The sequence below is a fragment of the Pristiophorus japonicus genome, chromosome 7, assembly GCF_044704955.1.
Source record: "Pristiophorus japonicus isolate sPriJap1 chromosome 7, sPriJap1.hap1, whole genome shotgun sequence".
NCBI classification, from domain to species: Eukaryota; Metazoa; Chordata; class Chondrichthyes; family Pristiophoridae; genus Pristiophorus; species Pristiophorus japonicus.
In genome coordinates this window covers 127,339,682-127,361,860 of record NC_091983.1, presented here as the reverse complement: position 1 = coordinate 127,361,860, position 22,179 = coordinate 127,339,682, and positions in this window count along the sequence as shown.

Here is a 22,179-nt window from a genome sequence, read left to right as displayed (position 1 = left end):
ATAACTTTTTGGGACCAAGTTCGTGTTAGAAACCGACCACAAACCCCTCATGTCCCTGCTATCCGAGCGCAGGCAATAAACGGCAACGCCTTGGCGCGCATTCAGCGGTGGGCACTCATGCTGGTGGCTTACGACTACACAATAATGCACAGACCAGTACAGACAACTGTGCCGACGCGCTTAGCAGGCTACCCCTGGCGACCACGGAAGGGTCCGACGAACAGGACTGTGAGATGGTCATGGCAATCAATGCCTTTGAAGCCACAGGTTCGCCCATGACGGCTCGCCAAATCAGAGCCTGGACGACCAGCGACCTCACGTTATCCTTAGTCAAAAGATGTGTTTTAACTGGTGACTGGGCAGAGGCTCGCGATGCCTGCCCCGAGGAGATCAAACCTTTCCACAGGCGCATGCATGAACTATCACTACAGGCATTCTGCCTGATGTGGGGCAGCCGAGTAGTTATGCCCTTGCGAGGCAGAGAGGCGTTTGTCCGGAAGCTCCACCGCGAGCACCCGGGGATCGTCCTTATGAAGGCCATAGCCAGATCCCACGTCTGGTGGCCTGGCATTGACGCGGACTTGGAGCTCTGCGTCCGGCGGTGCACCATTTGTGCCCAACTCAGTAATGCCCCCAGGGAGGCCCCCCCTAAGCCCCTGGCCCTGGCCCACCAAACCGTGGTCGCGGGTGCATGTAGACTATGCGGGCCCATTCATGGGCAAAATGTTCCTCGTAGTCGTCGATGCATTTTCAAAGTGGTTCGAGTGCACCATTTTAAACTTGAGCACCACCTCCACCACTGTGGAGAGCCTTAGAACCATGTTTGCAACGCACAGAATTCCTGACATATTGGTCAGTGATAATGGTCCGTGCTTCACCAGCGCAGAATTTCAAGATTTTATAGTTGACCATGGCATAAGTCACATTAAGACAACACCGTTCAAGCCGGCCTCCAATGGCCAGGCAGAGTGAGCAGTGCAAATTGTTAAACAAGGCATGCTAAAAATCCAAGGTCCCACGCTGCAGAGCCGCCTGTCACGACTGCTGCTGGCATACAGATCTCGTCCGCATTCGTTGACTGGGGTTCCCCCCGCGCAACTATTGATGAAACGGACCTTAAAGACTAGGCTCTCATTAATCCTTCCAGACATGCATGAAATTGTTGAGGCAAAGCACCGGAAGCTAAATGAGTACCATGACCGAAATTTGAGGGGGAGGTGGAATGAAATAGGGGACAAAGTGTTTGTGCTAAACTATGGCAGGGGTCCCAAATGGCTTGCAGGGACAGTAACAGGCAAGGAAGGAAACAGGCTACTGGTTGTACAAATGGACAATGGCCAAACCTGCCGGAGGCATGTAGACCAAGTAAAAAGTAGATTCACCAACAACACTGCAGAACCAGAGGCAGACTACAATGTGGAACTCACACCACAACTGGTGGACAGACAGAGGGAACAACCTGAGGAAAGAGCGGTCTCAACAGACAGCCCAAGCGAGATACCAGCAATCATACTGAACGAAACAGACAGCCCAGGCGAGATATCAGCAATCACAGCGAAAGAAAAACAGACACCAAGGCAAACAACTGACCCACAACTAAGACGCTCCACGTGAGAGCGTAGACCACCTGAGAGACTGAATCTGTAAAGACAATAAGACCTTGGGGGAGGGTGATATCATGTATCTCACATTACTGTATATAACTGTATCTTACCATGCTATACATGACTGTAACTAGATATGACCTGTAACCACAAGCATACTTTACCACCAGGGGTGGACTTGCAGGAGACACTGCATACCTGTTCCACACAGGTATATAAAGGCAGGTCTCAGGCAAGTGTGGCACTCGAGAACTGTGAAATAAAGGTGCAGGTCCAGAGTGACCTTGACTTCAGCATGTGCCTCGCGTGAGTCTGTACTGCAGGGTCAGGACTTTATAACTTTTTAGGTGCAAAATTAAATAAGTTACAAAAAGTGAGAGCATTTACACTATAAGATCACTTAAAAACCCTAAGATCACTTATTAGTTGTAAAGTTACAAAACTTACAAAACAATTTCACTTTGAAAAACGCTACTACAGCTACATCAAGAACAAGAACAAAAGCAGAAAAGAAAGGTTGTAGCCATCTCTCATCCACATCTCAGTGAATGTTCACTTCTTCGTGGTGGTGTCATTTGATTGGCGGGGCTATGTGCCCTTATTGCAGCAGCTACCTCCATGAGGGCCTGTGCTGTCACTTGTATGCCCTCCCTGACGGCCTGTGCCGTCGATTACACTCCCTCAGACATTCCCTCCCTAAGTTCCTGTGTCATTACTGCTATTTCTCCTGTCAGGACCGTCACCTCTTTACCTACTGCACTGACGCTACCGATGAGTGATCGGGTAAACTCATTGGTCTCCATAGCCAATACCACAACCTGAGCTGCATCTGTTGCACGCTGAATCTCAGGAGAGCGTGTCTCCAATCTCCTTCTTCTCTGTCTGGGGCTGCCTCGCGGCACCACTGCACTGGGAGGCGCGGGCTGGGACGGTGGGATGCTCTGTGTTCCACACGGCAGTACAAGATAAAGAGGCGCGGGCTGGGACGGTGGGACGCTCTATGTTCCAGACAGCAGTACTCGAGAGAGAGGCGCAGGCTGGGACGGTGGGACGCTCGGTGTTCCAGACAGCAGTACTAGAGAAAGAGGCGCGGGCTGGGACGGTGGGACGCTCGGTGTTCCAGACAGCAGTACTAGAGAGAGAGGCGCAGACTGGGATGGTGGGATGCTCTGTGTTCCAGACAGCAGTACTGGAGAGAGAGGCGCGGGCTGGGACGGTGGGATGCTCTGTGTTCCACACGGCAGTACTCGAGAGAGAGGCGCAGGCTGGGACGGTGGGACGCTCGGTGTTCCAGACAGCAGTACTAGAGAAAGAGGCGCGGGCTGGGACGGTGGGACGCTCGGTGTTCCAGACAGCAGTACTAGAGAGAGAGGCGCAGACTGGGACGGTGGGATGCTCTGTGTTCCAGACAGCAGTACTAGAGAAAGAGGCGCGGGCTGGGACGGTGGGATGCTCTATGTTCCAGACAGCAGTACTAGAGAGAGAGGCGCGGGCTGGGACGGTGGGACGCTCGGTGTTCCAGACAGCAGTACTAGAGAAAGAGGCGCGGGCTGGGACGGTGGGACGCTCGGTGTTCCAGACAGCAGTACTAGAGAGAGAGGCGCAGACTGGGATGGTGGGATGCTCTGTGTTCCAGACAGCAGTACTGGAGAGAGAGGCGCGGGCTGGGACGGTGGGGCGCTCGGTGTTCCAGATGGCAGCACTCGAGTGCGAGCTGTGGGCTGGGATGGTAGGTGAACGGGTGTAAACTGCTCCGATATATCACCAGCACCACTGGGACCCACAACATCGGAATCAAAACCATGGAAGGTAGAACCAGAACCTATGCGAGTGGGAGGCGCAGGCTCGGACGGTGGTGCACTGGCTGTAAACTGCTAGAATACACCAGCAGCACCACTGGGACCCGAACATCGGAATCAAAACCGTGGAAGGTGGAACCAGAACCTATGCAAGGGGTTGAAACTCTGATGCCCCTTAATGGGGGCTCATAAACATTAATTTGGAAGCTCTCCCCTGTAGACATTTCAGTCATCGTCGCCATCATCGAGTCTGGATCGTCTGCATCTGGTTGTATTGGTTCTTGTTCTGTATCTTCAGGATCCTCAGGGTTGGCAGCATCATCATCATCATTATGTTCTGCAAAATACATCAGAACAATCAAATGTTTAACAGCAAGGGAGGGGGCAGGATGGGTGGCATGAGTGCTCTCACACATAGCAGGCCAGGCAGCAGGTTGATTTAAAGGGCCACGATGCATTTTCAGAACTTACCCTCTTCCTCGCATGTGGGCCCAGCTTGTGCTGTACTGATTGCTTTTCTCAATGTACGACTCATCATGGCAGCTACCCTTTGTTCCAAGGGTGTCAGTGGATGCAGATTGGGCGTGCCTCCTCCTGTTCGAGTTGCTTCCCTTTTATTGTGGGCCAATTTCTTCTGCAAAGAGTAAAATATAACTTTTTACTGAGAGCGTCTTTCTGCAGGGTGGGGCATACACATAATCACATTACAATTACGATTGCATTAAAAAATGAAAATATTACTTACACTAACTACTTGACCAAGGTCATGCCATTTCTTTTTACACTGGCTTCCAGATCTCCTGGTATGCAGCACTGCGCAGTAATCTTCTGCAACTTGGTTCCAGCGTTTCTTCATTTCTTTAGGTGGCACTTTTATGCCTCCTGCCATCTCTGCTCAATGACGTTGACTAATATCTCCACTTCCTCATGCAAGAAATTCTTTGTTCTTGGTGGACGTTGTTCCATTGTTGTATTGAATTGACACTCGTATTTTTCAAAACACACAGTCCTTAATTTGCATGCACCTATGCAGCACCTGTCCTGGAAGTTTAGCAGTGAAAAGCAGCACTCATTGATTTCAGCAGATGATTTCTTCAACAGTGCTGCTAAAAGCACTCCTTCAGACACAAAAACATCAACAAAATTCAATCCCAAACCTTTCCAGAGGTCCACGAGACAAATCAGCAATTTTCTTCAAGTTTCTTTAAAAATGGGCGAGTGCCAATGTTTATGGGCTACTGCACGTGTGCGCTCCAACGCGCAGGGCTGCCGGCACGATGTTCTCTCATTTGATTAACCCCCGCCCCCCTGTACTTGCAGAATCGGCGCGACTCTGTGGCTCTGCCCCCCCGCTGATGTCTGCGCACCGCGCCAAGCTCCGAGGGACCTGCAGGAAGCCCAAGAATTGCAAGGTACATTTTTGTCGCGTATTTTTGCGCGATAAACAGGAGTCCATGTCAGGGCTGCGCCGTTCTAGGCGCGGCCCGAAACTTGACCCCTTTGCTTCCTGTCTGCCAACCAGTTCGCTATCCACATCAATACATTACCCCCAATACCATGTGCCTTAATTTTGCACACTAATCTCTTGTGTGGGACCTTGTCAAAAGCCTGTTGACAGTCCAAATACATCACATCCACTGGTTCTCCGTTATCCACTCTACTAGTTACATCCTCAAAATATTCTAGAAGATTTGTCAAGCATGATTTCCCTTTCATAAATCCATGCTGACTTGGACCGATCATATCACTGCTTTCCAAATGCACTGGTATTACATCTTTAATAATTGATTCCAGCATTTTCCCCACTACCGATGTCAGGCTCACCGGTCTATAATTCCCCGTTTTCTCTCTCCCTCCTTTTTTAAAAAGTGGGGTTACATTAGTTACCCTCCAATCCATAGGAACTGATCCAGAGTCCATGGAATGTTGGAAAATGACCACCAATGCATCCACTATTTCTAGGGTCACTTCCTTCAGTACTCTGGGATGCAGACTATCAGGCCCTGGGGATTTATCGGCCTTCAATCCCATCAATATCCCTAACACGATTTCCTAACTAATAAGGATTTCCCTCAGTTTCCTCAGTACCTCCTGCTCGCTAGGCCCTCGGTCCCCTAGTATTTTCGGGAGGTTATTTGTGTCTTCCTTAGTGAAGACAGAACAGAACCAAAGTATTTGTTCAATTGGTCTGCCATTTCCTTGTTCCCCATTATGAATTCACCTGATTCTGATCTTCACTAATCTTTTTCTCTTCACATATCTATAGAAGCTTTTGCAGTCAGTTTTTATGTTCGCTGCAAGCTTACTCTCATACTCTATTTTCTCCCTCCTAATTAAACCCTTTGTTGTCCTCTGCTGAATTCTAAATTTCTTCCAGTCCTCAGGTTTGCTGCTTTTTCTGGTCAATTTAGATGCCTCTTCCTTGGATTTAACACTACCCTTAATTTCCCTTGTTAGCCATGGTTGAGCTACCTTCCCCGTTTTATTTTTATGCCAGACAGGGATGTACAATTGTTGTAGTTCATCCATGTGATCTTTAAATGTCTACCATTGCCTATCCATCGTCATCCCTTTAAGTATCATTCACCAGTCTATCCTAGGCAATTCATGTCTCATATCATCAAAGTTACCTTTCTTTAAGTTCAGGACCCTTGTCTCTGAATTAACTGTGTCACTCTCCATCTTAATGAAGAATTCCACCATATTATGGTCACTCTGCCCCAAGGGGCCTCGCACGACAAGATTGCTAATTAATCCTCTCTCATTACACAAGACCCAGTCTAGGATGGCCTGCTCTCCAGTTGGTTCCTCGACATATTGGTCTAGAAAACCATCCCTTATACACCCCAGGAAATCCTTCTCCACAATATTGCTACCAGTTTGGTTAGCCCAATCTATATGTAGATTAAACTCACCAATGGTAACTGCTATACATTTATTGCACGCATCCCTAATTTCCTGTTTGATGCCATCACCAACCTCACTACTACTGTTTGGTGGTCTGTGCACAACTCCCACTAATGTTTTCTGCCCTTTGGTGTTTCGCAGCTCTACCCATATAGATTCCACATCATCCACGCTAATGTCCTTCCTTACTATTGTGTTAATCTCCTCTTTAACCAGTAACGCTACCCCACCTCCTTTTCCTTCCTGTTTGTCCTTCCTGAATATTGAATACCCCTGGATGTTGAGTTCCCAGCCTTGGTCACCCTGGAGCCATGTGTCCGTAATCCCAATTACATCATATCCGTTAACAGCTATCTGCGCAGTTAATTCATCCACCTTATTACGAATGCACCTCGCATTGAGACTCAGAGCCTTCAGGCTTGTTTTTTTTTAACACTCTTTGTCCTTTTAGAATTATATTGTAATGTGGCCCTTTTTGATTTTTGCCTTTGATTTCTCTGCCCTCCACTCCTCCTTTTCTCCTTCCTACATTTTGCTTCTGACCCCATTTTACTTCCCTCTGTCTCCCTGCATAGATTCCTATCCCCTGTCATATTAGTTTAAACCCTCCCCAACAGCACTAGCAAACACTCCCCCTAGGACATCAGTTCCAGTCCTGCCCAGGTGCAGACCGTCCGGTTTGTACTGGTCCCACCTCCCTCAGAACCGGTTCCAATGTCCCAGGAATTTGAATCCGTCCTCCTTGCACCATTCCTCAAGCCATATCTCACATGAGGTTTGGAATTCAACTTTCAAGATACACTCATCGTTATCTCACTTCAGGAACGGTTAAAGGCAGCCATGTAAGAGGGATTCTAAAGCCTCATAGCTGTCTTTTATACTCACACAAAGCAGTGGGCAGCAGGAGGAGATTACTCCATCAGTGGCATGGAAAGACTAGGACAAAAGTGGCTAGTTAGCTGATAGTTCCGTGCTACCATGAAACCTGGCACAGATGATAGTGGATGCCATGGCTGAAAGCACTAAATCCACAGTAATTATAGTAATAAAAGCTGGCGCTGATGGATTAGGTTTGTCACAGATATAGACAGCAGGCCTTCTGTATCCCATGTAGCTCACCAGCTGTCTATGCTGCTATGCAGTGATATTCCAGTTAAGGGAGCACTTATAAATTGGGCACTTCAACAACAAACAAAGAGAAGTTTACAACACACAAGAGACAAACATGGCAGCAAAACAATTTAAACACCTACCATGCTGGCACTGCAAAAATGAATGAAATGCACTCACTTTTAATATGTCTTGCATTCTGTCATACTTCCAAAATGCGAAACATAAAATGATGGTTTCCCAAAAGCTAAGCAATTAAAGTGGTTCACTTCTGAGATGTTCCCTCTGGGGACCTCTGAGATTCTTGTGAGATCAAGTGTGAATGCACTGGTGTCCTTATTGCCATAATTAGTACACTGTGGATGGTTGACACTCACTGTAGAACAGGGTGGCAATGATTAGTTAAACCTCCCTGGTGAGCTTGAGCTTCATAGTCGTGTCCCACATTACAACAGTGCCGACACTCCAAAAGTACTTCATTAGCTGTAAAGTGCTTTGAGACGTCTGGTGGTCGGAAATGCAATTCTTTCTTTCTTTTTCCTCAGAAACTGCTCACCACCATGGCCAGGTAGCTAATTCTAATTCATTAAACCCACCTCCTAGGATAGCTGTTATAACTTGAGTGCTTGATATGCCCTCTCTGCTCCCAGGTCATTATTCTCTACTGCCTCCTTCTCTGCTGTGATGTACACATCAATTGCCACAACACCTATGAAGGTAAAATTAACAGAACAATAAAGTATAATTTAATTTGTACAGGTAGAGGATCCAAAATCCGGAAATATCTGGACCTAGGCCATTCCGGATTTCGGCTATTTCCGTATTCGGACGTCCTGAATCCAGAAACACCTGGGCCGAGTAAGGGCGGGGGAGGGGGGTGTGGCGGAGTGGGGGTTCCAGCGGCGGCCGAGGCACGGGGTGGGCGGGGGGGAGTCCGGCAGCAGCTGAGGCCGAGGTGGGAGGGGGACCGGGGCGGGGACTGAGGCGGGAGGGGGGGGGTAGAGGGGGTCCGGAGGCAGCTGAGGCGGGGAGGATTGGCGGCAGCTGAGGCGGGCGGGGGTCCGGGGTGGCGACCGAAGCGGGCGAGGTCCGGGGTGGCAGCTGAGGCTGGCGGGGGGAAGGGGGGGGTCTGGTGGCAGCAGGCGCGGTCCGAGGCGGCGGGCGAGGCCTGGGGCGGGTCCGGCTGACCCCGTCATGGATAGGCTCGGTGTCCGGATTTCGGAACATTCTGAATTTCGGATGCTCAACCTGTATTTCAAAGCTGCAAATATCTCATAAGTATTGATATTCTCCACTCTTTACTTGCTGACGTCGACATGGACAAATAGTTTCTTCTGAATTCAACAGAGTTTAATTATTTCCACAATGGAGATGATATTGTTATACAGGCAATCTGATAATGTGATGCCGGATTGTAATCCAGAGGAACTACGTGCTCCTGCCCACAAATGATATGAGGTTCACTCAATATAATATTTAACTGCTGCTCCCAGCATGCTGCTCCTATCACACACTGGGAGGTCACTAAATTTATGGGGGAAGGGTGTTCTACGCTAACAGCTTGCAAAGGGCTGCAGGCACTTTGACTACATTATTTTTTGGGGATGGAGGTGACAGCAGCACATCAGCATTTTGAGGCCAAACTTCACAAGATAAGGTAAGCTGGATATCCTTAATGGAAGGTCAAGGCCACCGAGGAAAACCTGCTTCCTTTACCCGAAATCCTCCCTTGTAGTGCCTGCTTGCAAATGGGGTCTTGATGAGCCCTGGGCACAATTGGTGTGAAGGCTCTGTGTGCTCTTGGAACTTCCTGCTCTCTTTTCCCAGCACTCAGCACATTGAGCACAGAGGAGCCAGGAGCTCTCCGCACCAAAAAATGCAGGACTCTGACATACAAAGTGCTGAAGCGTTTCAGGCACTGTGGGTCAGATTGTTTGCCCCGTGATGTATTTTTCATCTTTAGCTCAATGATTGGAGGAAATGGGGCAATGGATAGAAGTTAGTGTTGTAAATACATAATCCACACCTGGCCCTGCTTGAGGTTTTACATCTAGGTTGTTTTATTAGCCTGTACTGGAACATATGTAGTTATTGGGCACTGCAGCTTTAATATCTTAGTCATACCACTAGAGGACCTCAGTTAACTTTAGTATTTGCACATTTTGCTAGGTGTCTCAAGGGCAAGACAATTTCTGGCAGCTTGCCTGAGGTTACAACTGCAGAGTCATCCCATTTGGAACACTTTAGAATACTAATAAGCTTGCATTTCTCTTAAAAAAACTGCAAGTTGGAATTATGAAATTACCTTTTAGCTGGTCAATTTTCAATAAATTAATGTTGTAATAAATATTAATATTGGCCTGGATTTTGCTGTCAGCGCTCATTGTTATTACTGAGTAAAACTGACAGCAACTTCTGATGTCCACAGATGCACAGTTAAATGTGGAAATCTGGAAGTTACTGTCAGCGATACCCTGCTCCTCCACAGGCTGCTCTGATGCAGTCTTCGCAGATAGAATCATTAGAAATCACTGATTTGTCGTGAACTTCAATTAGTTACACATTATTCTCGCTATGAGCATCGGAACATTGGAACAGGAATAGGCCATTCAGCTCCTCGAGCCTGTTCCACCATTCAATGAGATCATGGCTGATCTGCGATCGAACTCCATACACCTGCCTTTGGCCCATATCCTTTAATACCTTTGCTTAACAAAAAGCTATCAATCTCTGATTTAAAAACAATGAAAATGCTAGGCCTTGTTCAACCAGGAGTAAACTGAGTTTTGAACACAATAATTGCTGAACAACCTCTCTGGGCCTGTAAAATTAATTTTACAAGTGTGGAGTTTCATTCCTTCAGAAGAACATTTAAAAATTGCAGATTTTTTTTAAGTAGAAAAAAAGAATTTAAGTTTTCATTCTGATATTTATATTTCTCCCTTATGTGTGTCCCAATCATTATTTGGCTTTCTGTACAATGATTTAAATATGATTCATATTCCCTGCTTTTTATTTTCTGCTTTGCTGGCTGTGACAATTCATCAATCTGACTGGCTGATCAGCCTGCCTGCTGTCTGCCCCGTTCCGGGACGCCACAGATCCCCTGTAGATGGCACCAAATTGAAACTGATATCGGAAATGAGGAGATATATGCTCTAGAGCCCACTAAATTACTATGGACAGCTTTTTTGAGGTCAGCGGCAAGCGCCCTTCCTTTACCGCTGACCACAAATTCCGGGCCAATATTTTCCTGATACTAATACGTTCATATGGAATTAGTTATACCATAAAATGAGAAGAATATATAGCTGTAAACACATATATAGCTGAAACCATTAAATCTTTACATTTCTGCCATTGCCTATCTACCGTCAACCCTTTAAGTATCATTTGCCAATCTATCCTAGCCAATCCACGTCTCATACCATCGAAGTTATCTTTCCTTAAGTTCAGGACCCCAGTCTCTGAATTAACTGTGTCACTTTCCATCTTAATGGAGAATTCTACCATATTATGGTCACTCTTCCCCAAGGGGCCTCGCACAACATGATTGCTAAGTAATCCCCTCTCATTGCACACCACCCAGTGTAGGATAGGCAGCTCTCTAGTTGGTTCCTTGACATATTGGTCTAGAAAACCATCCCTTATACACTCCAGGAAATCCTCCTCCACCGTATTGTGACCTGTTTGGTTAGCCCAATCTATATGTAGATTAAAGTCACCCATGATAACTGCAGTACCTTTATTGCACACATCCCTAATTTCCTGTTTGATGCTATCCCCAATCTCACTACTACCATTTGGTGGTCTGTACACAACTCTCACAAGCGTTTTCTGCCCTTTGGTGTTCCTCAGCTCTACCCATACAGATTCCACATCATCCAAGCTAATGTCCTTCCTTACTATTGCGTTAATCTCCTCTTTAACCAGCAACGCTACCCCACCTCCCTTTCCTTTCTGTCTATACTTCCTGAATATTGATTAGCCCTGGATGTTGAGTTCCCAGCTTTAGTCACCCTGGAGCCATGTCTCTGTAATCCCAATTATATCATATCCGTTAACAGCTATCTGAGCAATTAATTCATCCACCTTATTACGAATGCTCCTGGCATTGAGACACAGAGCCTTCAGGCTTGTTTTTTTAACACTCTTTGTCCTTTTAGAATGATGTTGTAATGTGGCCCTTTTTGTTTTTTGCCTTTGATTTCTCTGCCATCCACTTTTCCTTATCTCCTTTATACCTTTTGCTTCTGCCCCCATTTTATTTCCCTCTGTCTCCCTGCATAGATTCCCATTCACCTGCCACATTAGTTTAAACCCTCCCCAACAGCACTAGCAAACACTCCCCCTAGGACATTGGTTCCGGTCCTGCCGAGGTGCAGACCGCCCGGTTTGTACTGGTCCCACCTCCCCCAGAATCGGTTCCAATGTCCCAGGAATTTAAATCCCTCCTTCTTGCACCATTCATCTTAACTTTCCTGCTATTTCTACTCTGACTAGCACATGGCACTGGTAGCAATCCTGAGATTACTACTTTTGAGGTCCTACTTTTTAATTTAACTCCTAGCTCCCTAAATTCAGCTTGTAGGACCTCATCCTGTTTTTTACCTATATTGTTGGTACCTATATGCACCACAACAACTGGCTGTTCACCCTCCCCCTCCAGAATGGCCTGCAGCCGCTCTGAGACATCCTTGACCTTTGTACCAGGGAGGCAACATACCACCCTGGAGTCTCGATTGCGGCCGCAGAAACTCCTTTCTATTCCCCTTACAATAGAATCCTCTACCACTATAGCTCTCCCATTCTTTTTCCTGCCCCTGTGCAGCACAGCCACCCACGGTGCCATGAACTTGGCTGCTGCTGCCTTCCCCTGATGAGTCATCTCCCCCAACAGTACCCAAAACGGTGTATCTATTTTGGAGGGAGATGACCACAGGGGACCCCTGCATTACCTTCCTTCCACTGCTCTTCCTGCTGGTCACCCATTCTCTATCTGTCTGTGTAGCCTTTACCTGCGGTGTGACCAACTCACTAAATGTGCTATTCATGATATCCTCAGCATCGCGGATGCTCTAGAGCATACGCGACAGGTTGAAATTTCGCCGACTCATTGGCTTGTTGGAGTACGCAACCAATTCCATATGACGATGCGTCACAGGCCAAAGCTAAATGTTTACATGGGTCATAATGTACCAGCAGCTTGTTCAAGCAAAGCAGATTGGTGGCTTTCTCGAAAGCTCTGTCTTGCGATGCGCCCCACACCAGTTGGCGCCTTTTCTCAGTAGCATGTGCAGTGGTTCTAGTAAGGTGCTCAATTTAGATAGGAAGTTACCAAAGTAGTTGAGTAGACCCAGGAACAAATGCAGCTCCATCACATTATGTGGCTTGGGTGCATTCTTGATGGCCTTGGTTTTCACGTCAGTAGGTCTGATGCCATCAGCGGCGATTTTCCTCCTGAGGAATTCGACCTCTGGTGCCATGAAGACACACTTCGAGCGTTTCAGTCTGAGTCCCACTCTATCCAAACGCAGTAGAACCTCCTCCAGGTTGTTCAGATGTTCCTTGGAGTCATGACCGTTGATCAGGATGTCATCTTGGAAGACGACGGTTCTGGGAACGGACTTCAGTCGACTTTCCATATTCCTCTCGAATATTGCTGCAGCCGAGCGATTCCGAAAGGGCACCTGTGGTAAATAAACAATCCTTTGTGCGTGTTAATGCATGTAAATCTCTTTGACGTCTCGACCAACTCCTGTGTCATATAGGCCAACGTCAAGTCCAGTTTTGTGAATGACATCCCCCCTACTATCGTCGCAAACAAGTCATCAGCCTTCGTTAACAGGTACTGATCTTGTTTTGAAACCCTGTTGATCGTAGCCTTGTAGTCTCCACAGATTCTGACTGTGCCATCACTTTTCAGCACAGGAACAATGGGGCTGGCCTATTCATTAATTTCGACCAGTGATATGATCCCTTCACGCTGGAGTCTTGTCCAGTTCAAATTTGACCTTCTCCCTCACCAAAAACGGCACTGCCCGAGCTTTATGATGGACGGGTCTTGCATCTGAGTCCACGTGGATCTGCACCTTGGCTCCCGTGAAGTTGCCGATACCTGGTTCGAACAGCGAGGAGAACTTGCTCAATACTTGGGCACATGTATCTTCCTCCGATGACAACGCCTTTATGTCGTTCCAGTCGCATCTGATTTTCTCCAACCAGCTCCTGCCGAGCAGCATTGGGCCATTGCCTGGAACAATCCACAGCGGTAACTTGTGAACCGCACCATTATATGACCCGTTAATTTGTGCACTGCCAATCATCTTTATTAGCTCTTTGGTGTACATGCGCAACTTGGTGTTAACAGGGCTCAGCCTGGGCCTCACAGTCTTAGTACCCCCACAGCTTATTAAGTGCCCTCTCGTTCATTGACTTGTCCCTATGTCCAGTTCCATTGATACCGGTATCCCGTTAAACTTCACATTAATCAAAATTGGTTTACTCTTGGTTATGAAGGAGTACAGTCCATACACTTCCTCCTCTGGCATCTTGGATTGTGTATCCGGATCCGCGTTATTCTGACTCTCATCCTCCACTTGGTGCGTTGCAGCTCGCTTGCTCATCTGTGGACACTTGCGCTGGAGATGCCCCACTCTCAGACAGCCTTTGCAACTATATTGCTTAAATCGGCACTGCTGGTGCCGATGATTTCATCCACAATGCCAACACGGAGAAGTCAGATACATTCCCTCTGGCGGACTTTGGACAGCCACAGATTTTGCGAACACAGCCGGATAGGCCCTGCCATGTGCCGCTCTGCCGAACGCTGAATCAATCGCATTTACACTACTTGCTGAGGTTCGGTTCTTCACCGCTATTTGCTTTAGACTCTTGTCCGTCGTCATACATGATTGAGTGATCTGGATGGCCCTTTTTAAATCCAACTCCTCCACCGCCATAATTTTGCACAGGATCACCTCGTGGTTGATACCGATAACAAAGAAGTCCCGCAGCATGTCTACCAACACGGTCCCAAACTTGCACGGTCCTGCTAGACGTTTCAGGTCAGCAACGAATTCCACCGCGCTCTGGCCCTCCGATCGAACATGTGTATAAAACCTGTACCTCGAGATGATGATGCCATCGTCTGGCTTGAGGTGCTCCCGTACCAATGTACACAACTCCTCGTATGTTTTCTCTGTTAGATCACTAGGCATGAGTAGATTCTTTATCAGACCGTAGATCTTTGAACCGCACACAGTGAGGAACACGGCCCGGCACTGATCTGAAAAGTCGACCCCCTTCATTTTGTTCAAACAGCTCACAAAGTCTGCCCAATCTTCTCCCTCCACGAATCGCTCTAAAAATCCAATCATACTCATTTTGCAAACAAAGGTTCTTGTATTCTTGTCATCAAATTTTATGTATGCAATAAAGGTTCAAACTGAGTACTGTTTAACTAAGCAAGATACAACCTTGCTTCTGCTTTATTTAGGCCCAAAGTGCCTGACTCTCAAAATGGCTGGCCTTTTTGTACCTGAGCAGCACCATGTGTGTGCTGCTCAGTGGCCTCCAACAATGACGCCATCCGGTGGCTACAAACAGAATGTACATACGTGACAACCTCCGACTGCAATTTCTAGGCAGTTAACATATAATTTTATGGTAGTGGTTGCACACCAGCTCAACATTAATTGAGAAAAACCCTTTCTTTTCGTATAAAGGGAACTCCTCTCAAACAACATGAAGGGCAACATGAATGCCATCAATCCTAAAGTTTGGGAAATCCAGCCAGGCAATAAAAAGAAAGAGAGACTTGTGTTTATATAGCACCTTTCACAACCGCAGGATGTCCCAAAGCACTTTACAGGCGAATAAGTACTTTTAAAGTAGGAAATATGGAAGCCAATTTGCACACAGCAAAGTCCCACTAACAGCAATGTAATAATGACCAGATAATCTGTTTCAACAATGTTGGTTGAGGGCTAAATATTAGTCCTGACAATGGGGAAGATTCCCTTGCTCTTCTTCAAAATAGTGCCATGTGATCTTTTACATACACCTGAGAGGGCAGTTGGGACCTCAGTTTAATTTCTTATCTGAAAGATGGCACCTCTGACAGCACAAGCACTTCCTCAGTACTCCACTGCGAGTGTCAACAGTAACAACTTTTATTTATATAACGCCTTTAACATAGTAAACATCCCAAGGCCCTTCACAGGAGTGTTATAAGACAAAACAGATAAATTTGACACCAAGACACATAAGAAGAAATTATGGCAGATGAACAAAAGTTTGGTTAAAGAGGTAGGTTTTAAGGAGCATCTTAAAGGAGGAAAGAGAGGTAGAGAGGCAGATAGTTTCTTAAACGATAAGGGGATAAGGGGTTATGGGGAGCGGGCAGGGAAGTGGAGCTGAGTCTATGATCAGATCAGCCATGATCTTATTGAATGGCGGAGCAGGCTCGAGGTGCTATATGGCCTACTCCTGCTCCTATTACTTATCTTATGTTCTTATAGGTTTAGGGAGGGACTTCCAGAGCTTGGGGCCCAAGCAGCTGAAGGCACGGGCACCGATGGTTGAGCAGTTCTAATCAGGGATGCTCTAGAGGGCAGAATTTGAGGAGCGCAGACATTTCGTGGGGTTGTGAAGCTGAACGAGATTCATTATAGGCAGTCTCTCGAACGAGGATGCCTTGCTTCCACGAGTTCACAGGTGTTTCGATGAAGGACTCGATGTTCCAGTCCTGAACTCCAATTGAGGGGGCGGAACATGCCTGTGCGTGAATGTTTTTAACATATGGTGGCCATTGCACACCAGCCACCACATGGACTTGACAGAGCTAGGCCTTTATCCAATGGCAAGGGTTAACCAGAACGATTGGAGACCTGCTCTGCTGCACGGACCTAGTGCGCACACATATTGCGGTGTGGCCTGGCCCGTGCTGTCCCTGGGCCCTCGGCTCTTCTGGGCCCGTACCTTCATCTGTCGCACCTCCGCCACGATCTCTCACCGCTCCTCCACCATAAACATTCACCGCATCTCGCCCCAAACATTCGCCGCTCAACCGCCCCGACCTTCCCACTCCTCTGTACCTGGGCCCTGCCGATGTTCCTGCCTATGCTCCAAAACGGTGACCAGGGTTTTGATGATGTCACCCAGTCGCCCATCTCAAAATCGTCGCCTACTTGGAGTAGCTCGCACTGGAGTTTGAAGAGGTACGGTGCTCCAGCTCTTTTATCTCCCTACCTGTGGAGCTATTCTCTCGCAGGGTCGGGGGTCCATGACCCTTCAAATAGTGGAAGAGCGGCTGTAACCATGCACACCCTTCATAAATATGGAACATGGACTCCCAGCATCTACCACCTAATCAAGCAATCGCTGACAGGCTATAGTTGTTAACTGCTAACTGCTACTGCCACTGACCATTCCATTTCTTTTATCTTACAAGAGAAAGTTAAATTCCAATCTGATGGTTACTTACCGAACTTACCTTACACCTACCAGTGAATTCCTCCTCTCCACCAGTTCCTACTATTACAAAGTTCTTTCACTCTGCTTGTGATCCACTCTGATTGCCATTTACCCAGCTCTGTCCCCAACCTCTTTCTTTCTTTCCAATTTGAACATTGTCTTTCTTGGGGATATTGGATACGACATTGGATTCATGGTTGGCCCTTTAAAAGTTGCTGCCTCATCAGAGTTTCCATTCTCCAGCTAATTGTGCTACAATCAAAGCTCTCTGGGGAAGCTTTTTACATGACACTTGTCCATTCGAATTAATGGAAGGAGCTCCTGTTGTAAAATTTGGTGCAGTCCCTGACCCACCCCCTGAACTGCCAGCACAGGCCGGCCCATGTTATGGGCCAGCTCAAGCCTCTGTCAGCGAGATTCGGAAAATCAGGGCTGGGGCAACATATAGGGAGAAATAGAGACAATACATAGCATAAGAACAGAAGAACATAAGAAATAGGAGCAGGAGTAGGCCATATAGCACCTCGAGCCTGCTCCGCCATTCAATAAGCTCATGGCTGATCCGATCATGGACTCAGGCCCACCTCCCTGCCCGCTCCCAATAACCCCTTATCCCCTTATCGTTTAAGAAACTGTCTATTTCTGTCTTAAATTTATTCAATGTCCCAGCTTCCACAACTCTCTGAGGCAGCGAATTCCACAGATCCACAACCCTCTGAGAGAAGAAATTTCTCCTCATCTCAGTTTTAAATGGGCAGCCCCTTATTCTAAGATTATACCTCCTAGTTCTAGTCTCCACTATCAGTGGAAATATCCTACCCTTGTCAAGCCCCCTCATAATCTTATACGTTTCGATAAGATCACCTCTCATTCTTCTGAATTCTAATGAGTAGAGGCCCAACCTACTCAACCTTTCCTCATAAGTCAACCCCCTCCTCTCCGGAATCAACCTTGTGAACCTTCTCTGAACTGCCTCCAAAGCAAGTATATCCTTTCGTAAATATGGAAACCAAAACTGCACGCAGTATTCCAGGTGTGGCTTCACCAATACCCTGTATAACTGTAGCAAGACTTCCCTGCTTTTATACTTCATCCCCTTTGCAATAAAGGCCAAGATTCCATTGACCTTTCTGATCACTTGCTGTACCTGCATACTAACCTTTTGTGTTTCATGCACAACTACCCCCAGGTCCCGTTTTACTGCAGCACTTTGCAATCTTTCTCCGTTTAAATAATAACTTGCTCTTTGATTTTTTTTCTGCCAAAGTGACCTCACACTTTCCAACATTATACTCCATCTGCCAAATTTTTGCCCAATCACTTAGCCTGTCTATGTCCTTTTGCAGATTTTTTGTGTCCTCCTCACACATTGCTTTTCCTCCCATCGTCAGCAAACTTGGCTACATTATACTCTGTCCCTTCCTCCAAGTCGTTAATATAGATTGTAAATAGTTGGGGTCCCAGCACTGATCCCTGCGGCACCCCACTGGTTACTGATTGCCAACCTGAGAATGAACCATTTATCCCTACTCATTTTCTATTCGTTAGCCAATCCTCTATCCATGCTAATATATTACCCCCAACCCCGTGAACCTTTATCTTGTGCAGTAACCTTTTATGTGGCACCTTGTCAAATGACTTCTGGAAGTCCAAATACACCACATCCACTGGTTTCCCTTTATCCATCCTGTTTGTTACATCCTCAAAGAATTCTAGCAAATTTGTCAAACATGACTTCCCCTTCATAAATCCATGCTGACTCTGCCTGACTGAATTTTGCTTTTCCAAATGTCCTGCTACTACTTCTTTAATAATGGACTCCTACATATTCCAAACCACAGATGTTAGGCTAACTGGTCTATAGTTCCTGCTTTTTGCCTGTCTCCTTTTTTAAATAGATGTGTCACATTTGCAGTTTTCCAATCTGATGGGACCTCCCCAGAATCCAGGGGATCCACTATCCCTGCCGCACCTTCTCTTAAAACCCTAGGATGCAAGCTGTCAGGTCCAGGGGATTTATACAAAAAATACTCCTGCTATTAATTGTGATGTCTGAGAAAGGGCTATAATGGGCATCATGAATTAACATCTAATTACCACCATTTTTTTTTAACTGATGTTTGAATAATTTTGCAACTTACTAAACAAATGCTACTATTTAAACAGAGAAACCTACTGCAAAGAAGGTTTGCAAACTTCTCATTTGCAACATTTTCTTCCCAAATGTGTTGACTAAGGGTAAGAAAATAAATGGATCAGTGTGATGATAGCTCCTATGTTGCATACAGTAGTCAGTGGGGAATGCTGAAGATGAAAGTGTGACATGTACAATGGTTTGATGTTTGGTGGAAAGGTTATAAATCAGTGTATTCAACATCAGACCTCAGCTTCCTGTCAGTAGTTTTTGGGAGAATTTGAGGGGAAGTGGATTAGACTCATTAAATAGGTGTGGACAGGCACTAGTAAGAGAAGGAAATCAATCAGAAAGTTGAGAGTCTCCTGACAGTAGGAAAAATAAAATATCCATGTGATGGTAAGAGTTCAGCAGAAGAGGAAGAGAAGAAAGGTCAGTGGGTGTAAGAGTCAAACAAGTGAGGCAACAAGAGACACAGAGGAACAAATAGATAACTACCTGTTCATTGTCATAATTCACCCAAGAAAAATCTGTTCATCTCCTGGCAACAATATATTAAATTGGCTTTTCCAAATTTTGGGAGGTGGCATTGGTACCTTAATAGTGATTAACTGGGCATTCATCTCATTCCCATTTGTAGAATCTAGCTATGCATAAAAGATCTGTCACAATTACCTTTGTAAATTTATTAAATTAAATTAGTTCAAATTAAGCCATTTTGTGACATGCTTTGAAACATTTCTGACAGAAATGATAAGGCACTATGCAAATAAAAATCTTTCTTCTTTTAATAAGACACTTAGGGGCTGAAATTGCTCCTTTCTACAAGGCCTCTAGCCGCCTGATAACGGCAGCCACAGGTCAGTGCGGAATGGCCGTCGAGTCGTAGCGGACTGGCCGATGTTCACGGCATTGCCCTGAAGGGTTTTTCTGGTGGTGTGGATATCCACCCCGCGCCCCCCACTTCCACCCCGCTCCTGCAGATGAGTCGCTAACGATGTCATCAGATCGCGCACTGCCTCGGACCAGCACTGGAAGCTCAATTCAGCTCAAATCGTCTTCTGGCCGCCTGTCGGTGCCAATAATAGTTTTTGGGTCGGTACACAGTGCTTGCTCAAGACTGTCAGTGGCATTTAAAAGCTTGTTGCATCTAGCAGCATTTTTGTCGGGGAGATTTCTTTCGGACATTTTCAACCATTGCGAGTAGCTTTGTTGACAGCGGGATTGAGTTATAGTGGCCCAGGCTCTTCATACTCTACAACAGAGAGCCGTGATTGAGGAGGCTGAGCTTGCGGAAGATAACGAAATGGGGTCAGTGCTGGCAGCGGAACATCTCCTGCACATTGTGCGCGGCAGGGAGGCACGCAGGAGAAGGCGTTGCCGGCTCCAACGGTTGGAGAGGCAGTGGGCAAGAGACACAGCGCACATGGCTGACCAACATGGAGATGGCGACAGAGCTGAACCCAGAGAGATGGCCCAGGAAGGACCTCTGGAAGTGCCTGACATCAGGAGGAGGGTCAGGTACGCAGACCCCTCGAACAACATCGTGATCCAAAAGAACAGGAGGCAACATGCGCAGGAGGCAGCTGCATGCCAGCAGCAGGCTTCAGAGGGTGAGGACCAACAAGAGCAGGAGGGAGAAGGCATTGACGCAGATATGAGAGGAAGACGCCAACACAGATGTGGGGGCAGAAGGCTCTATCATCAAAAGGTCTACAGACAGTAGTTCTCTTTAATGGACCTGACGGATGACCAGTGTCTCCGGAGAATGCGATTCCGCAAGGACATCATGACGGAGCTGTGCAATCTCCTGCAGTCAGACTTCCGGCCTCAAACAAAGTTGAGGACAGCTCGGACAATCGCATCAAGGTCAACATTGCCCTCAATTTCTATGCGACTGTATCTTTTCAAGCTGCAACAGCAGACACCTTGAACATCTTCTAGTTTTCTGTGCAAAGCTCCATCCGTTAGGTGACAGATGCTCTGTATAAGAGGAGGATGGACTACATATCCTTCCCTATGAGCAGGGCGAAGCAGTTGGAGTGGCAGACCGAATTTGTGAGGATTGCAGGGTTCCCCAGAGTTCAGGGCACAATAGACTGCACTCACATCCCTTGAGAGCACCACAGAACAATCCCAAGATCTTCAGAAACCCCAAGGGATTCCACTCCCTCAATGTTCAGCTGGTGTGCGACCACAACCGCAAAATCATGGCAGTTGATGTCCAGTATCTGGCAGCAGCCACGATGCTTTCATCCTGCACCAGACCAGTGTGCCAGGCGTCTTTGCTGGGCCAAACCAAGTTTGCGCTGGCGCCTTGGAGACAAGGGCTACCCACTGTGCACTTGGCTGCTGACTCCCGTTCGCCATCCCAGGACTGCTGCACAGCAAGCCTACAATGAAGCTCATTCAGCCACCAGGTACATCATTGAGCTTACAGAGATAGGGAGTGGCGAGGCCATGGAGGGATTTGTAAACAAAGATGAGAATTTTGAAATTGAGGCATTGCTTAACCGGGAGCCAATGTAGGTCAGCGAACACAGAGGTGATGGGTGATCGTGACATAGTGCGAGTTAGGACATGCGTTGCCGAATTTTGGATGACCTCAAGTTTATGTAGTATAGAATGTGGGAGGCCAGCCAGGAGTGCGTTGGAGTAGTCAAGTCTAGAGGAAACAAAGGCATGGATGAAGGTTTCAGCAGCAGAAAAGCTGAGGCGGGGCGGAGGCGGGTAATGTTACGGAGGTGGAAATAGGCGGTTTTAGTTATGCCACGGATATGTGACCGGGAGCTAATTTCAGGGTCAAATATGATGCCTAGGTTGTGAACAGTCTCGTTTAGCCTCAGATAAATGCTGGGAAGATGGATGGAGTTAGTGGCTAGGGAACGCAGATTGTGGCGGGGACCAAAAACAATGGCTTTGGTCTTCCCAATATTTAATTGGTGAAAATTTCAGCTCATCCAGAACTGGATGTCAGACAAGCAGTCCAACAATTTAGAGACAATGGAGATGCCTAGAGAAGTGGTGGAGAGGTAGAGCTGGGTGTTGTCAGTGTACATGTGGAAACTGACTCAGCTTTTTCGGATGATATCACCAAGGGGCAGCCTGCATTATGTGCTCTATACACTGGAGCGGGACTTGAACCCAT